Source organism: Gorilla gorilla, chromosome 2 (assembly GCF_029281585.2).
Source record: "Gorilla gorilla gorilla isolate KB3781 chromosome 2, NHGRI_mGorGor1-v2.1_pri, whole genome shotgun sequence".
Taxonomy (NCBI): Eukaryota; Metazoa; Chordata; class Mammalia; order Primates; family Hominidae; genus Gorilla; species Gorilla gorilla.
In genome coordinates this window covers 48,895,232-48,913,111 of record NC_086017.1, presented here as the reverse complement: position 1 = coordinate 48,913,111, position 17,880 = coordinate 48,895,232, and the positions used below count along the sequence as shown (strand labels likewise).

Genomic DNA, 17,880 nt, shown 5'->3' with positions numbered 1-17,880 from the left:
CAACAACCCTTCATGCTAAAAACTCTCAATAAATTAGGTATTGATGGGACGTATTTCAAAATAATAAGAGCTATCTATGACAAACCCACAGCCAATATCATACTGAATGGGCAAAAACTGGAAGCATTCCCTTTGAAAACTGGCACAAGACAGGGATGCCCTCTCTCACCGCTCCTATTCAACATAGTGTTGGAAGTTCTGGCCAGGGCAATCAGGCAGGAGAAGGAAATAAAGGGTATTCAATTAGGAAAAGAGGAAGTCAAATTGTCCCTGTTTGCAGACGACATGATTGTTTATCTAGAAAACCCCATTGTCTCAGCCCAAAATCTCCTTAAGCTGATAAGCAACTTCAGCAAAGTCTCAGGATACAAAATCAATGTACAAAAATCACAAGCATTCTTATACAACAACAACAGACAAACAGAGAGCCAAATCATGAGTGAACTCCCATTCACAATTGCTTCAAAGAGAATAAAATACCTAGGAATCCAACTTACAAGGGATGTGAAGGACCTCTTCAAGGAGAACTACAAACCACTGCTCAAGGAAATAAAAGAGGATACAAACAAATGGAAGAACATTCCATGCTCATGGGTAGGAAGAATCAATATCGTGAAAATGGCCATACTGCCCAAGGTCATTTACAGATTCAATGCCATCCCCATCAAGCTACCAATGACTTTCTTCACAGAATTGGAAAAAACTACTTTAAAGTTCATATGGAACCAAAAAAGAGCCCGCATTGCCAAGTCAATCCTAAGCCAAAAGAACAAAGCTGGAGGCATCACACTACCTGACTTCAAACTATACTACAAGGCTACAGTAACAAAAACAGCATGGTACTGGTACCAAAACAGAGATACAGATCAATGGAACAGAACAGAGCCCTCAGAAATAACGCCGCATACCTACAACTATCTGATCTTTGACAAACCTGAGAAAAACAAGCAATGGGGAAAGGATTCCCTATTTAATAAATGGTGCTGGGAAAACTGGCTAGCCATATGTAGAAAGCTGAAACTGGATCCCTTCCTTACACCTCATACCAAAATCAATTCAAGATGGATTAAAGATTTAAACGTTAGACCTAAAACCATAAAAACCCTAGAAGAAAACCTAGGCATTACCATTCAGGACATAGGCGTGGGCAAGGACTTCATGTCCAAAACACCAAAAGCAATGGCAACAAAAGCCAAAATTGACAAATGGGATCTAATTAAACTAAAGAGCTTCTGCACAGCAAAAGAAACTACCATCAGAGTGAACAGGCAACCTACAACATGGGAGAAAATTTTCGCAACCTACTCATCTGACAAAGGGCTAATATCCAGAATCTACAATGAACTCAAACAAATTTACAAGAAAAAAACAAACAACCCCATCAAAAAGTGGGCAAAGGACATGAACAGACACTTCTCAAAAGAAGACATTTATGCAGCCAAAAAACACATGAAAAAATGCTCATCATCACTGGCCATCAGAGAAATGCAAATCAAAACCACTATGAGATATCATCTCACACCAGTTAGAATAGCAATCATTAAAAAGTCAGGAAACAACAGGTGCTGGAGAGGATGTGGAGAAATAGGAACACTTTTACACTGTTGGTGGGACTGTAAACTAGTTCAACCATTGTGGAAGTCAGTGTGGCGATTCCTCAGGGATCTAGAACTAGAAATACCATTTGACCCAGCCATCCCATTACTGGGTATATACCCAAAGGACTATAAATCATGCTGCTATAAAGACACATGCACACGTATGTTTATTGCGGCATTATTCACAATAGCAAAGACTTGGAACCAACCCAAATGTCCAACAATGATAGACTGGATTAAGAAAATGTGGCACATATACACCATGGAATACTATGCAGCCATAAAAAATGATGAGTTCATGTCCTTTGTAGGGACATGGATGAAATTGGAAACCATCATTCTCAGTAAACTATCGCAAGAACAAAAAACCAAACACCGCATATTCTCACTCATAGGTGGGAATTGAACAATGAGATCACATGGACACAGGAAGGGGAATATCACACTCTGGGGACTGTTGTGGGGTTGGGGGAGGGGGGAGGGATAGCATTGGGACATATACCTAATGCTAGATGACAAGTTAGTGGGTGCAGCGCACCAGCATGGCACATGTATACATATGTAACTAACCTGCACAATGTGCACATGTACCCTAAAACTTAAAGTATAATAAAAAAAAAAAAAGAAAGAAAAAAAAAAGAAAAATACTAAAACTTCTGTTTGTACTAAATTTTTTCTATTTTCAGCTTTCATCTTTAACAAAATTATACATAATTAGAGTCAAATAATTCCACAGGACTTGTTGGGAAAATGCCATCTCCCTCTTCATTTCCCCCTTTTAGAGGCCACTACTTCCACTTTTATTTGTGGGTTTTTTAGGATTTATTTTCATATCTCTAAATGACATGCTTATTTTTAAAACCTTCTTTTTAGAATTAGTTATTATCTGTTGACTTCTCACTATGGAAGATGAGAATTTAGCTCTTTTTTGACAACTTCCCTTTAACTAGACTTGCCCCTAGTATCTAATATAGTTATGTCATACCTTTGATTAGACAATATCATTTTACATTAATATGGCTATGTACATGCCCTGGCTGGGCACAGTGGCTCATACCTGTAATTCCAGCACTTTGAGATGCTGAGGTAGGAGGATAGCTTGAGCCCAGGAGTTCGAGATCAGCCTGGGCAACATAATGAGACCCCTATCCTTACCAAAAAAAAAAAAAAAAAAAAAAATTAGCTGAGCGTGATGGTGCACACCTGTAGTCCCAGCTACTCAGGAGACTGAGGTGGGAGGATCACTTGAGTTCTAGAGGTCAAGGCTGCAGTGAGCTATAATCATGCTACTGCACTCCAGCCTGGGTGACAAAACAAGACCCTGTCTCAAAAAATAAAAATAAAAAATATTTTTAAAAGACTGCGTACACGCTTTTCTCAGCTGAGCCATCTAGTATGCTATGCTTAGTTTTCGTTTTCTGTTCAACTTTCTATTTTCTCTGGAATTTATAATTGTTTGTTTGCTTTGGTCTACCTAACAAAAATTCAACCTAAATCTCTGTTAGTTTTCTGAATCAGCAATTCTCAAACTTTCTGGTCTCAAGAGCCCTTTCCACTCTTAATATGATGGAGAATCCTAAAGAGCTTTATATATATATATATATATAGACACACACATATATATATGCACTTTTTATTTTTGCATGAGCAGGATCAGACGACCAAAGAGCTTTTGATTATATGGGTCATATCCACTACATTTATCATATTTGAAATTAAAACTTACCAGTAATAAAATCTATGTATTAATACATTAAAATACTAAACGTATTTTATGTTAACATAACATTTTTCATGAAATGTAACTATGTTTTCTAAAACAAAACAAATATAATAAGAATGATATTATTTTACATATTTTCAAATCTCTTTAATGTTTGGCTTCTTGGAAGACAGCTGACTTCTCATATCTGCTTTTTCATTCAATCTGTTGTAATAGCACATGCCATGTAGCCTCTGGAAAACTTTTTTGTATACTTATGAGAGAAGGAGATTGAAAAAGAAAAATAATATCTAGTATTATTACATAAATAGCTTTGACCTTGCAAATTATCTAATAAGATTTCAGGGACCCCTAGGGCCACTGGACCTGACTTTGGGAATTACTGGTCCAAATATATATACATACTTTTTTTTTTTTTTTTTGAGATGGAGTCTTGCTCTGTTGCCCAGGCTGGAATGCAATGGTACAATCTTGGCTCACTGCAACTCTGCCTCCTGGGTTCAAGTTATTCTCCTGTCTCAGCCTCCTGAGTAGCTGGGACTACAGGCACGTGCCACCACACCCACCCTTGTATTTTAGTAGAGATGGGGTTTCACCATGTTGGCCAGGCAGGTCTCAAAGTTCTGACCTCAGGTGATCCACCCACCTCGGCCTCTCAAAGTGCTGGGATTACAGGCATGAGCCACCGTGCCCAGCTCCAAATATATTTAGATGCATTGGATGTTCTAGTAATTTAATCTTTCAAAAAGGACTTCCTTCTGGATCTTTCTGACTGCTCCATTTGAAATGGTTTCCGTCTATATCTGGTGCTCAGCAGTTATCCAGGTGTCTCCTTTCACCAAAATCCAGAGGATTCTCTTGATTTCTCTTCTATGCTATATACTCTTCCCATATCCTAAGGCTTCCTCTTTCTTGTTCTGGTGGAATATATCCTGCGGTAGCTTTCTGTGAAATGATGCCTGGGGACACATTTTTTCAGACCTTGCATGTCTGAAAATGACTTTATTCTCCTCTCATACTTGATTGAGAGTTTGGCTGAATTAATATAATAATTTGGAAATGATTTTCCATTATTATTTTGAATGAATTACTCCATTATCTTTTAGACCCCAATGTTGCTATTGAGAAGTCAAAAGCCATTGTGATTACTGATCCTGTTACTCTACATTCAGAGAACTTTTAGTATTAAAATAAAAACTTGTGCCTCTATTCAAAACACTTCTGACACCAAATGTGTAGATTTCCCACACCGAGCAATTCTCCACTTCTCTCTGGACACCAACTGGGTGTCCTACAATTTAATTCACTTCTGACACTAACTGTCCAGAGTTAATGCAGACCCCATAGATTAAGGGCTCAGTCCCATAAGACTGCCCCCAATTTCAGATGCCAGTTGCAAGTATTGGGTGTTTAGGGCATCCACACTTCTCTCCAACTTTGCTACATATCTGGGGTTTCCATGACCTTCTCCTCAGGTTTGATAATTTGCTACAATGTCTTTCAGAACTCAGGAAAACACTTTACCTACACTTACTTGTTTATTATAAAGAATACAAACTAATGGCCAGATGAAGAGGTACATAGGGCAAGGTCTGAAATGGTCCTGCGTGCAGGAGCTCCTTTCCCGATGGATTTGGGATGTGCCTCCTGGCACAATGATGTATTCCCCAACCTGGAAACTTTTTTAAGTGTTATTTAGGGTTTTTATGGAGTTTCCTTTATGTAGGCATAACTGATAAATTATTGCCATTGGTGAATAGCTCAATCTCCAGCCCCTTTCCCCTCCTAAAATGCCTCAGTCTTTCTGGCAACCAGACCCTATCCTGAGGCTATCCAGGGAACCCAGCCACCAGTCATCTTATTAACATGAAAAAAGACTCTCCTATCACTCTGGAGATTCCAAAGGTCATAGAGGCTCTTATGTCAGGAACCGGGGACTAAGACCCAATGTTATAACAAAAGGTGCTCCTATCACTCAGGAAATTACAAGGGTTTTAGGAGCTTTGTGCCAGGAACAGGGGTTGAAGATAAAATGGACATTTCTTTAAAAAATTGTTTAAAATTTTTTTAGAGTACTTTGAGTTGCTCTTTTACGTATATTTCTTATTATATCACAAGTATTTTCTCTTTCTTCCCAGCGTTCTAAAATCTCCCAGTGATATGTCTTGGTATGAGTCCAGTGTACTGGGCATTTCCTAGGTCTTTTTAATCTGGAAATTCATGTTTTTCCATTTTGGGAAAATTTCTTGAATTTTTCCTTTGATAATAGTTTCACTTAAATTCTTCTTTTTTTCTCTCTCTATGAAACTACTGTTCAGATCCTCTCTCCACCACCACTTTTTTTCTATGTCTTGTTTATTTTTGTTCTACTTTTGTACAATTTTCTCAATTTTATTTTTCAATTTTTCTATTGAATTAAAAATTTTTTCTTTTAGTGACATTAAAGTCCTCTGAATGCTCCCGTTTGTTTATTTAGGTTTGGTTTGGTTTTGGTTTTTCTGAGACAGGGTCTTACTCTGTCACCCAGGATGGAGTGCAGTGGTACAATCATGGCTTGCTATAAACTTGAATCCCTGGGCTCAAGCAATCCTCCCACCTTGGCCTCCTAAAGTGCTAGGGATTACAGGCAAGAACCACTGTGCTGAAGTAGTTTCATGGCTGCAACATTTTCTCTAAGTACCCTGAAGACTTCGATAATATGTTTTCTTCTTCTTTTTTTTTTTTTTCCTCCTTTCAGAATCTGTTTCCTCAAGATTGCTTTTATCTATTGGTTGGTTTGTCTCCATCTTTCATAAAAAAGCTCTCAGATGTCTGTTGATTCTTGATTGGTTATATAATGGTGGGGCATGCAAACCCTGATTGAGCATCAGATGTGGGCTTTATCATAGAATGATCTGGCTGGGCTATTTTCAAGGAATCCTTTATGTTGGTATCATTGGGACTTCTTGGGCTGGTCAGATTCTCAAGAGAAGGTTCTTTCATTCCCAGATATTGATTAGTTGTTTAGGTTGTCACTTGAAGCACTGAAAGATCAAATATGTTGATAAACACAATGCACAATGCAACACTAAGCAAAGGCCATGTGTGGACTTCATAGTGAATATCAGAATGTAAAGGATAAAGGGAAAAATCCTAAAATCTTTTAGACAAAACACGTATTACATAATAAGGAATGATAATCAGATTGTCATAAGCCTTCTTATCAAAAACATTGAACAAAAAAGACAATACAGCAGAATTTTCAAAGTACTGAGAGAAAATTACTTTATATTTAGAAACATATACCAAGCTAAACTGTCATTCAACATTGAAGATGAAAGAGAACTATTTTCTTAAAAATAATGATTTAGAAATCTCAGTACTCTGGACTTTCTCTGAAGGAATTATTAAAGTATGTACTCAGGTAAGAAAAACAAAACAAAACAAAAAAAAACAAAAAACAAATCCGAGAGGTAGTGGGAGGCAGGAAGCAGAATGAGGGGAAAAAATCAGTAAAGCTCATTGTTATGTTTAAATACTGATTGAGGGTTTTGTTCAAAGCCTCAGAGTGAGCACATGCCAAATGCTTTCTCCTTTGCTCCAAATATGTAAAAATGAATAAGACAATATTTTAAAATAAAAAAATATGGATAGTTGATCTAGAAGTTAATGGAAAGTTTATGTGAAGCAAAAAGACAGCCCACATGGCAAACAAGGGCTGAAGTCACATGGTCCTTGGGGAACCAGGACTGTAAATGGGCACTTTGAGCCAAAACTTAATGCCTTTGCAGGAATGGGAGCCACAAACACTTTCACACGTGGTAGGAGACTAGAATTGGGCTCATTATGCGAAGCCAGAGGTAGGAAAGGAAAGAGGTTGGTCCCTGAGATAGCTTTGTTACCCCTCTCAGGGGTTGCAGTCACTTGCCAATGTCTGGGGAGATCCTAGTACAGAATGGCAGATTTTTCTCAGAGCCCTGTATTGAGGGAAGAGAGAGACCCTCTCATATTGTTTTATACTGTTTTATACTCAGTACCTGTTTTAGAAGAAACAACAAGGAAGTAAAGCCAAAGACAGGCAGCCCGGCGCCAGGCCTGAAACCAGGCCTGGGCCTGCCTGGCCTAAATCCAGTAGTTAAAAATCAACTCATAACTTAAAAACCGATGTTATTCATAGATTCCAGACACTGTATAGAAGAACACTGTGAAACTCCCTGCCCTGTTCTGTTTCTCTCTGACCACCAGTGCATGCAGCCCCTGTCACGTACCCCTTGCTTGTTCAAATCAAACACGACCCTTTCATGTGAAATCCTTAGAGTTGTGAGCCCTTAAAAGGGACAGGAATTGCTCACTCAGGGAGCTCGGATTTTAAGGCAGTAGCTTGCTGATGTTCCCAGCTGAATAAAGCCCTTCCTTCTACAATTCGGTGTCTGAGAGGTTTTGTCTGCAGCTCTTCCTGCTACAGTATCACATGAGACTGAAGCAGAAGACATAGAATTATATCTATGAAGAGTGGAAAGAAAAAATTGTCAACCTGGAATTCTACATATAATTAAAGTGTGAGGGCAAAATAAAGATATTTTCATATTCTGTACAATGAAAATTACAAAACACTGCACAAAGAAATCAGAGAAGACACAAACAAATGGGAAAAAAAAACATTCCCTGCTCATGGATAAGAAGAGTCAATATCATTAAAATGGCCATACTGCCCAAAGCAATTTACAGATTCAATGCTATTCCTATCAAACTACCAATTACATTCTTCACAGAACTAGAAAAAAACTATTTTAAAATTCATATGGAATAAAAAAAGAGCCCAAATACTCAAGACAATCCTAAGTAAAAGGAAGAAAGCTGGAGGTGTCACATTACCCAACTTCAAACTATACTACAGGGCTACAGTAACCAAAATAGCATGGTACCAGTACAAAAACAGGCACACAGACCAGCGGAACAGAATAAAGAGCCCAGAAATAAGGCCGCACACCTACAACAATCTGTTTTTTGACAAAGCTGACAAAAGTAAGGATTGAGAGAAAGACTCCCTATTCAATAAATGATGCTGGGATAACTGGCTGGCCATATGCAGAAGACTGAAGCTGGACCCCTTCCTTACACCATATACAAAAATCAACTCAAGATGGATTAAAGACTTAAATGTAAAACCCAAAACTATAAAAACCCTGGCAGACAACCTAGGCAATACCATCCTGGACATAGGAATAGGGAAAGATTTCATGACAAAGACACCAAAAGCAATTGCAACAAAAGCAAAATTTGACAAGTGGGATCTAATTAAGCTTAAGAGCTTCATCATAGCAAGACAAACCATCAACAGAGTAAACAACCTACAGAATAGCAGAAAATATTGGCAAACTATGCATCTGACAAAGATCTAATATCCAGCATCTATAAGGAACTTAAACAAATTGACAAGAAAAAAAAACCCATTAAAAAGTGGGCAAAGGACATGAACAGACACTTTTCAAAAGAAGACATACATGTGGCCCACAAGCATATGAAGAAAAGTTTAATATCACAGATCATTAAAGAAATGTAAATAAAAACCACAATGAGATACCATCTCACACCAGTCAGAATGGCTATTACTAAAAAGTAAAAAAAGAACAGATGCTGGTGAGGTTGTGGAGAAAAGGGAACACATACACTGTTAGTGGGAGTGTAAATTAGTTCAACCATTGTGGAAATCCGTATGGTGATTCCTCAAAGAGCTAAAAGTAGAACTACCATTCAACCCAGCAATCCCATTAGTGGGTACAGACCCAGAGGAATATAAATCATTCTACCATAAAGACACATACATGCAGATGTTCATTGCAGCACTGTTCACAATAACAAAGATATGGAATCAACCCAAATGCCCATCAATGACAGATTGGATAAAGAAAATCTGGTACATATACATCATGGGATACTATGCAGTCCTAAAAAGGAATGAGATCATGTCTTTTGCAGAAATGTGGATGGAGCTGGAGGGCATTATCCCTAGTAAACTAATGCAGAAACAGAAAACCAAATACTGCATGTTCTCACCTATAAGTGGAAGCTAAATGATGAGAACTTATGAACACAAAGAAGAAAAACAATAGACACTGGGGTCTACTTGAGGATGGAGGGTGGGAAGAGGGAGAGGAGAAGAAATAATAGCTATTCGGTACTGGACTTCATACCTGGGTGATTGAATAATCTGTACAACAAATTCCCATGACATGGTTTTATCTATATAACAAACCTTCACATGTACCTCTGAATCTAAAATAAAAGTTAAAAAAGAAGTATTTTCTACAAAGACTAAATAAGTTTACTCCCTACTAGTTGGGTAGGCAAAACACTGTAATAAACAACTTTTAATTTTCTAAATTAAGTTCCTAAAAAAGAACAAGAATATGATCTTGTTGGCTGATTTAGACTGAACTTAGCTGCAGCAGTTCAGCTTGACTCCATGGGTCTCCTATCCTTCTCCTGGCCAAGCAGGCTAACGCAAGTATGTTTCTCTTTGGCAGAGGCAGAGGTTCAAGAAAGCAAACAAAATTACAGAAGAGCATTTAAGGTTTGCAACCAACATACTATGACTTCTACTTTGTTCCACTGGCCAAAGCAAGTCACAAAGCCAAATCCAAAATCAAGGAGTGCGAGAAACTGCAAAGCCACATGGCAAAGGGTATGGATACAGGGAAGGGTGAAGAATTGTACTACATCTGTCTCCTCACATCTTACATACCCTTGATGTCAGTTGGAGCCTCCATGGTTTGTGTGATCTGGGTAAAATGGTTTTGAACCTTCAGTTACAAAACTTGTAGAAATACAAATCCCTTCTTAGAAGCCAGCAAATTCCTGGACTGTGTATGTTTTCCTGTTCCTTTTTGCCTTTGGCCTTTTGCTTGTATAAATCATTCAAGGTGGTGAAACTCAGCTCTTTTTACTTCACAAACATAGTCCATTTGCACAAAGCTCATGTAAGGAGAATTTATTAAAGCACTGGTTGTGGGTCATATTATAGACAAAATAAATCACAATATTTGTTTCTCATTTAGACTTGTTTGAACTTTTCAGGTTAGGAATCACTGGCCAAATTTCAAAAGTTATTATAAACTACAGTAATCAAACAGTTTGGTACTGGCATAAAGATAGATGTATAGCTGAATGGAATAGAATTGAGAGTCCACAAATAAACTCATACATCTATGGTCAATTGATTTCTGACAAGTGTGCCAAGATGATTCAATGGGGAAATAATAATAGGTTTTTTTTGTTTTTTTTTTGAGAAGGAGTCTCACTCTGTCGCCCAGGCTGAAGTGCAGTGGCGTCATCTCGGCTCACTGCAAGCTCTGCCTCCCGGGTTTATGCCATTCTCCTGCCTCAGCCTCCTGAGTAGCTGGGACTACAGGCGCCCGCCACCACGCCCAGCTAATTTTTTGTATTTTTTTAGTAGAGACGGGGTTTCACCATGTTAGCCAGGATGGTCTCGACCTCCTGACCTCGTGATTCGCCCACCTCGGCCTCCCAAAGTGCTGGGATTACAGGCGTGAGCCACTGCGCCCGGCCAGTAATAGTGTTTTGTTTGTTTGTTTGTTTGTTTTTTGTTTTTTTTAAACAAATGCTGCTGGTAACAACTAGATAGCTACATACAAAAGAATAAAGTTGGGCCCCTACTTCACGCCATACACAAAAATTAATTCAAAATGGATGAAAGATGTAAAAGTAAGAAGTAAAACTGTAAAACTCTTAGAAGAAAACATAGATGTAGAAGTAGAAACAATCCAAAATTAATTCAAAATGGATGAAAGACGTAAAAGTAAGAAGTAAAACTATAAAACTCTTAGAAGAAAACATAGATGTAGAAGTAGAAACAATCCAAATGTCCATCAACTGATGAATGGATAAACAAAATGTGTTATATACATCCAATAGAATATTATTTGGCCATAAAAAGGAATGACATACGGATACATGCTACAACATGGATAAACCTTGGAAAAGAAACATTTTGCTGAGTGAAAGAAGCCAAAAGACCACATATTATATAATCGTATTTATTTGCCCAGAGTAGGCAGATTCATAGAGACAGAAAGTAGTTTAGTGATTGCCAAGGGCTGGGGACTGGAGAGAATGGAGATCAGCTTTGTAACAGATATGGAGTTTTTTTTGAGGGGTGATAAAAATGTTCTGGAATTATAAAGTGGTGATGGTTGCACAATATTGTGAATATATCAAAAGCCACTGAATTGTACACTTTCAGATGGTTAAAATGGTGAATTTTACCTCACTAAAAAAATGAGTTTAGGAGGTTAATGTAACCTTGGTGAAACCAAGAACCATTTGGCATAATCATGGATTTTGTTTTTGTTTTTGTTTTTTGAGACAAGAGTCTTGCTCTGTCACTCAGGCTGGAGTGCAGTAACATGATCATGGCTCACTGCAACCTCTGCCTCCCAGGTTCAAGCAATTCTCATGCCTCAGCCACCTGAGTAGCTGGGATTGTAGGCGCACGCCACCATGCCCAGCTATTTTTTGTATTTTCAGTAGAGACAAGGTTTCGCCATGTTACTCAGGCTGGTCTCAAACTCCTGGCCTCAAGTGATCCACCCGCCTTGGCCTCCCAAAGTGCTGAAATTACAGGAGTGAGCCACTGCACCCAGCCAATCATGGTATTTAAAAAAATTAATTTAATAAATGTTCAGTGATTATCTTCAACGTGCTAGGTAGTGAATGAAATACATGCTAATAAGATCAAACCATAACAGTTGCATCCCAAAATCTTGAGTTTAGAGGAAGAAAGGGACTATTAAATAATTAAGTTGCATGTGGTAAATGTAACAGAACTGAGTAAAACTTGATCTAAAAGCACAGAAGAAAGTGAGAACAAGTTTGGGGAGGGGGGAGTTGAGAACGGCCTTCTAGAGGGTATATTTGAATTTGATTTTTAAGAACAGTTTGCTGATTGAGTGGAAGAGAAGCTGGAGAGTAGGTCAGCAATGTAAAGAACGTGTGCAAAGTCAGGAGATGAAAGAACAGCCTTATTCCAAGAGTGAATCATCATGCATACCTTGAGGACTTGTAAAACCAAGCTCTACCCAGTCCACACCAACCCAGACACAAATCAAAGACCTCCGAACAGACTCCCAACAGGGGGAAAGGATTTTAAGTCTTGTCAGCTCTTACAAAGCTAAGCTAAGCCATCCAAGTCACAGACTACATGCAATGTATTGCCCCCTAGAGTTGGTTACGATGTTAACAAACATCAAATTGGAAATGAAGCTTAAAGTCACTAGATGGCAGTAGCTACAAAGCAGATACTTGTGTTACTTTATCTTTTCAGTATTCTAGCTTCAGGTGTTGACCACATTTTAGGGCTCTAACCTACAGGAGCTGGGAGCCAAGCCTGAGGGGGTATTGGTCAGTTCCTCAGCCAGCATGCATAGGTTACAGCTGATCACCTTTCCAGGTGCTATATCCATCATCACACTTCTTCCAATTAGTACTTTCACCAAGAACCTGCAATGCTAATTCCTGTTTTTGAGTGCAGGGGAACCTCATTTTCAGAGTATTTACTATTGGAGTACCTATAATTATAAGTTGGGAAGCAAAGGTCATCCCAACACGAAATGTTCACTAACAGAACCTTATAAAGCTAGTCTCCACTCACACCTCCCTCCGGCTTAACACTGGCATCTGCTCCCACCCACTATTATTGCCAGGTGTTTTTACTGTGATTATTATGCTGACAAATTGCAAGGTGAAACTGCCAATCTCACAAACATGAAGGATTTCACTAAGATAATGAAAGCAATGGAGGAGGACTGATGGAATAATTATTAGAATGCCTCCAAGAAATGAGGGTCTGGCAGAGTTTGTCTGATTACAGTTGAAGAAGAGAAAATTAACAAAGATGATGACATAATAGAGTCTTCAAAAGGGGATAATTAGAAATTCAAAGGGTTAGGAGAGGTCCTGGAGAAAAGTGAAGTCCTTGATTATTTTGCAAAATTTACCTTCTTTAAAATCTTGATATGAAGGTCAAATGAGAAATGATGGATGCCATATTTTGCCACCTTACAATTTTGTTTTTTAGAAAAAAAGCACACCAAAATGAGTCTTGATTCAACTTCCTGTCCTAAGAATTCATCTATAGTTGCAATGATAATCAAAAGTGGTTACATGTAAAAGAAAACAAACGTAGTATTATAATTTTTAGTTCTTTTAAAGCTAAAGCTTCAATCTACACTCTCCCTTACCTCCATTATTTGCTGTAAAATGTTGCTTCCCATTTAAGTGGATTCATGTTAAGTAGACTTTTCCCAGGAATAATTATCCTTAAATAGGCTTTTTAAAATTATTATTATACTTTAAGTTTTAGGGTACATGTGCACAACGTGCAGGTTAGTTACATATGTATACATGTGCCATGTTGGTGTGCTGCACCCATTAACTCGTCATTTAACATTAGGTATATCTCCTAATGCTATTCCTCCCCCCTCCCCCCACCCCACAACAAGCCCCGGTGTGTGATGTTTCCCTTCCTGTGTCCATGTGTTCTCATTGTTCAGTTCCCACCTATGAGTGAGAACATGCAGTGTTTGGTTTTTTGTCCTTGCGATAGTTTGCTGAGAATGATGGTTTCCAGCTTCATCCATGTCCCTACAAAGGACATGAACTCATCATTTTTTATGGCTGCATAGTATTCCATGGTGTATATGTGCCACATTTTCTTACTCCAGTCTATCATTGTTGGACATTTGGGTTGGTTCCAAGTCTTTGCTATTGTGAATAGTGCCCCAATAAACATACGTCTGCATGTGTCTTTATAGCAGCATGATTTATAATCCTTTGGGTATATACCCAGTAATGGATGGCTGGGTCAAATGGTATTTCTAGTTCTAGATCCCTGAGGAATCACCACACTGACTTCCACAATGGTTGAACTAGTTTACAGTCCCACCAACAGTGTAAAAGTGTTCCTCTTAAACAGGCTTTTTCTAAGGAACTCCTTAATTCTACCTTATAAGAGCTTATGAGCCCACTAGGCATAAAAGCATCATAGAAGTGCTGCTATGTGTTTGGTTAGTGGAGATTGCAAACCCGATTCCAGACTCACTCATCCAGCTTCTTCCTCCAAGAGGAATGACATTTTCCTATGATGGCTACATCTGCTTGCTTCAAACTTAAATCATAGAAATGCTGGGATGGCTCATAAAACCTGCCCTCTGGACTTCATGAGAAATTCAGCTGCAGAGATAACTGTTTGTTCTTCCTTCCCTTAACGTAGTAGTCATATTTCTGAAAAACAGTACATGTAAATATTTATAAAGTGAGTCTAATTCTAATCAGTTTTGGGAGAAGTTCCATGTTTAAAAAGCAAGACTTCTTTTTTATGGGAGGGAGTTGTTAAAGCAAAGAATCCCTCTGTTTTTGGAAGGGGATTATGAAAATCCTTTTCTTCTCATCCTTAAGTTATAGATATTTAATACATTTATTTTTAAAATCGGATTCTCTCCTATCAGCATGCACCTTCATTGTCCCAAGTGAGGATATCTTGAATTAAAAGTATTAATCCAGAAACATGTACCTTAACAGGCATTGGTTGGTATTCATGATAAATACTTACAGGTATTATGTGATACTGCAGACGGTGGGGAAAGCCCCATTGTCTAAGGCCTATGCTCCTTTCTGAATCTTTGGAGATGGAAAATTAGAGATGAGCATGGAGATTCCACATTCATTTATCTCCATTATTCAAGCACTAACTTAGCCATTCAACAAACATTTACTAAGTGTCTCATTTGTGTTCTATCCACTGTTCTAGGCACATGAGATTGTCAGTGAACAAAACAGATACAGATCCTTACCCTTGTGTAGCTAACATTCTAGTGGGGGCAGAGGAATACGTATCAAACCTAATAAGTTGTATATGATGTTAAAAGAGAGTAAGTACTATGGAAACAAAAAATAAAAATAAAGCATAGCATGAGGACTGGGATTTCTTTGTGGATTATAATTTAAATAGGGTGACTGGTATAGATGTATGGAGAAAGTGACAGTTGAGCAGAGACTTAAAGGAGATGAGGGAGCTAGGCATTTTCACATCTGGGGATGAGTACTCCAGCAAGGGGGATGGCCAGGGCCAAAACCCTAAGGGGAGAGCATCCTGGTTTGTCCCAGGAACATCAGGAAGACTGATGTGGTTGATGTGGAGTAAGTGTAAGTAAGAGAGACCAAAAGCAAGGTCAGAGATGTAATGGGAGTGAAGCAGATAGAACAGGGCTTTGGAGGTCATTGAGGTCACTGTGAAGACTTTGAGAGAAACAGAGAACCATGGGAAGGTTCTGAGCAGAGCAGTGACATGACATGACTTTACTAAAAGATCACTGGACTGCTATGTTGAGAACAGATTAGAGGGGGCAAGGGTGAAAGCAGGGGGATTAGTTAGGAGGCCACTTGTGGTAACTGAGGGGGGAACTGATGGTCATGTAAACCCAGGAGGAGGCAAAGAAAGTAGTAAGATGTGATTGGTGGTGAAGGAAGAATTAACATTTATCCTGTACAGTGGCATGATCAAGTGGCTGCTCACTGCAGCCTTGAACTCCTGGGTTCAAGTGATCCTCCCGTCTCAGCCTCTTGGTAGCCAGGACTACAGGCATGCACCACCATGTCCAGTTGACTCTCCTTCTTGATGGGAGAAACCGCAAATTTACACAACTATAGGGCATGGAAGAATTTGTTGCCATCTTCGCAATATACCGCAGGAGGGAAGACAGTGATTATGGATGCAGATGCTAATAGGTGGGTCAATGCAGTTGTAGTATTATGGGAACATTGTCTTCTCAGCACTTTGATCTTCTCAAAAGTAGGGTCTCAAGTTCAAAGTCCACACAAGGCTGATGTTGATTTATTCATTTACAATAAGAGACAACACTGCCAAGATAACTGGGGCCTTATGGCAGCTTCCTAGAGTCTTTAGAAAAATGCTTCCTGGAAGCCACCTAATCACGAAGTCTGGGATTCCTGCAAATGAGGCTAATTGGATAAATGATGGTTGATGTTATGAATCTTGACAGCAAGATACACTCATCCTTGAAAAGGACATTCTTTTCAAGCAGATTGAAATACCTATCTGCTAGGCACTCCCTGCCCTGGATAATGCTACATGGGTGCTTCTGGGCTTTGTCTTTTGACTGTATTTTCTCTGTGAACCAGTGCCTATGTCCATCCACCCTTTCTGTACATTTATATGTGTGTAATAGTGGGCTTCTATGACAAAATATCACAGGTGGGATGACTGAAAAAAAATTTTATTTCTTATAGTTCTGGAGGCTGGGAAGTCCAAGATCAAGTTGCCATACAATTAAATTCCTGGTGAGAGCCCTCTTCCTATCTTGTAGATGGTCACCTTCTCACTGTGTTCTCACATAGTAGACAGAAAGAGAGAGAGAGAGCGCTCATGCTCTGGTGTCTCTTCATCTTTTACAAGGGTACCAGCTCTATCAGATTAGAGCCACATTCTTATGACCTTATTCACAGTCCTTATCTCTATATACATCCTTATCTGTACATTGTGGGATTATGGCTTTGTATTGGTCAGGGTTCTTCAGAGAAACAAAATATAGATAGATAGATAGATAGATAGATAGATAGATAGATAGATAGATAGATAGATAGATAGATAGGTAGATAGACAGACAGACAATTTATTGTGAGAAATTGGCTCACATTATTATGGAGGCTGAGAAGTTCCACATTCAGCCATCTGCAGGCTGGAGAACCAGGAAAAACTGTGGTGTAATTCTAGTCCAAACCCAAAGGCCTGAGTACCAGGGGAGCCAGTGCTGTAAATTCTAGTCCAAGAGCAGGAGAATATTGAGGTCCCAGCTCAAACAGCCTGGTGGGAAGGAAAAGAGAGGAATTTCTCCTTCCTCTTCCTTTCTGTTCTATTCAGACCCCCAGCAGATTAAATGATGCTCCCTGCCTCCCAACATGGAGGAAGGTGGTCCACTGAGTCCACAATTCAAACACTAATTTCATCCAGGAAACTCCATTCACATTTCTTCTTAAACTTCTTAAATTGGCCGGGTGCCATGGCTCACGCCTGTAATTCCAGCACTTTGGGAGGCCGAGGCAGGCGGATCACAAGGTCAGGGGATCGAGACCATCCTGGCTAACATGGTGAAACCCTGTCTCTACTAAAAATACAAAAAATTAGCTGGGCATGGTGGTGGGTGCCTGTAGTCCCAGGTACTCGGGAGGCTGAGGCAGGAGAATGGCGTGAACCCGGGAGGAGTGAGCCGAGATCGCGCCACTGCACTCCAGCCTGGGCAACAGAGGGAGACTCCAACTCAAAAAAAAAAAAAAAAGTTCTTAAATTAAAGCTTCCCTTGTGTGCTGATATGGGCTTATTTGGGGCCCAGAAGTCACACTATGTCTTTTCTACCCTTTCCTGTCAAGCTTGTTAGCTTCCCAGGAAGTGTGTCTGTATCTTTGAGGGTGGAGGGTGGGTGAATGTAGACGTGAGGACGTAGGGAGGTAGAATGAGAGGCAGGGGTGTTTCCCTTGACGGCTTCG

At 39.2% G+C, this 17,880-nt stretch overlaps 1 long non-coding RNA gene across 3 annotated transcripts in view; it reads left to right on the top strand.

Moving 5' to 3' along the window:
* LOC134758042 (uncharacterized) overlaps positions 1-17,880 on the top strand; it is a 79,883-nt gene that overhangs the window by 45,412 nt on the left and 16,591 nt on the right. The window contains exon 4 of one of the 3 annotated variants that reach the window (XR_010132791.1): positions 9,828-10,082. The exons of the other annotated variants lie outside the window; for them this stretch is intronic. This is a non-coding gene — a long non-coding RNA (uncharacterized lncRNA). Of the gene's footprint in view, positions 1-9,827; positions 10,083-17,880 lie in introns of those variants that run through there. 3 annotated transcript variants of the gene reach the window in all.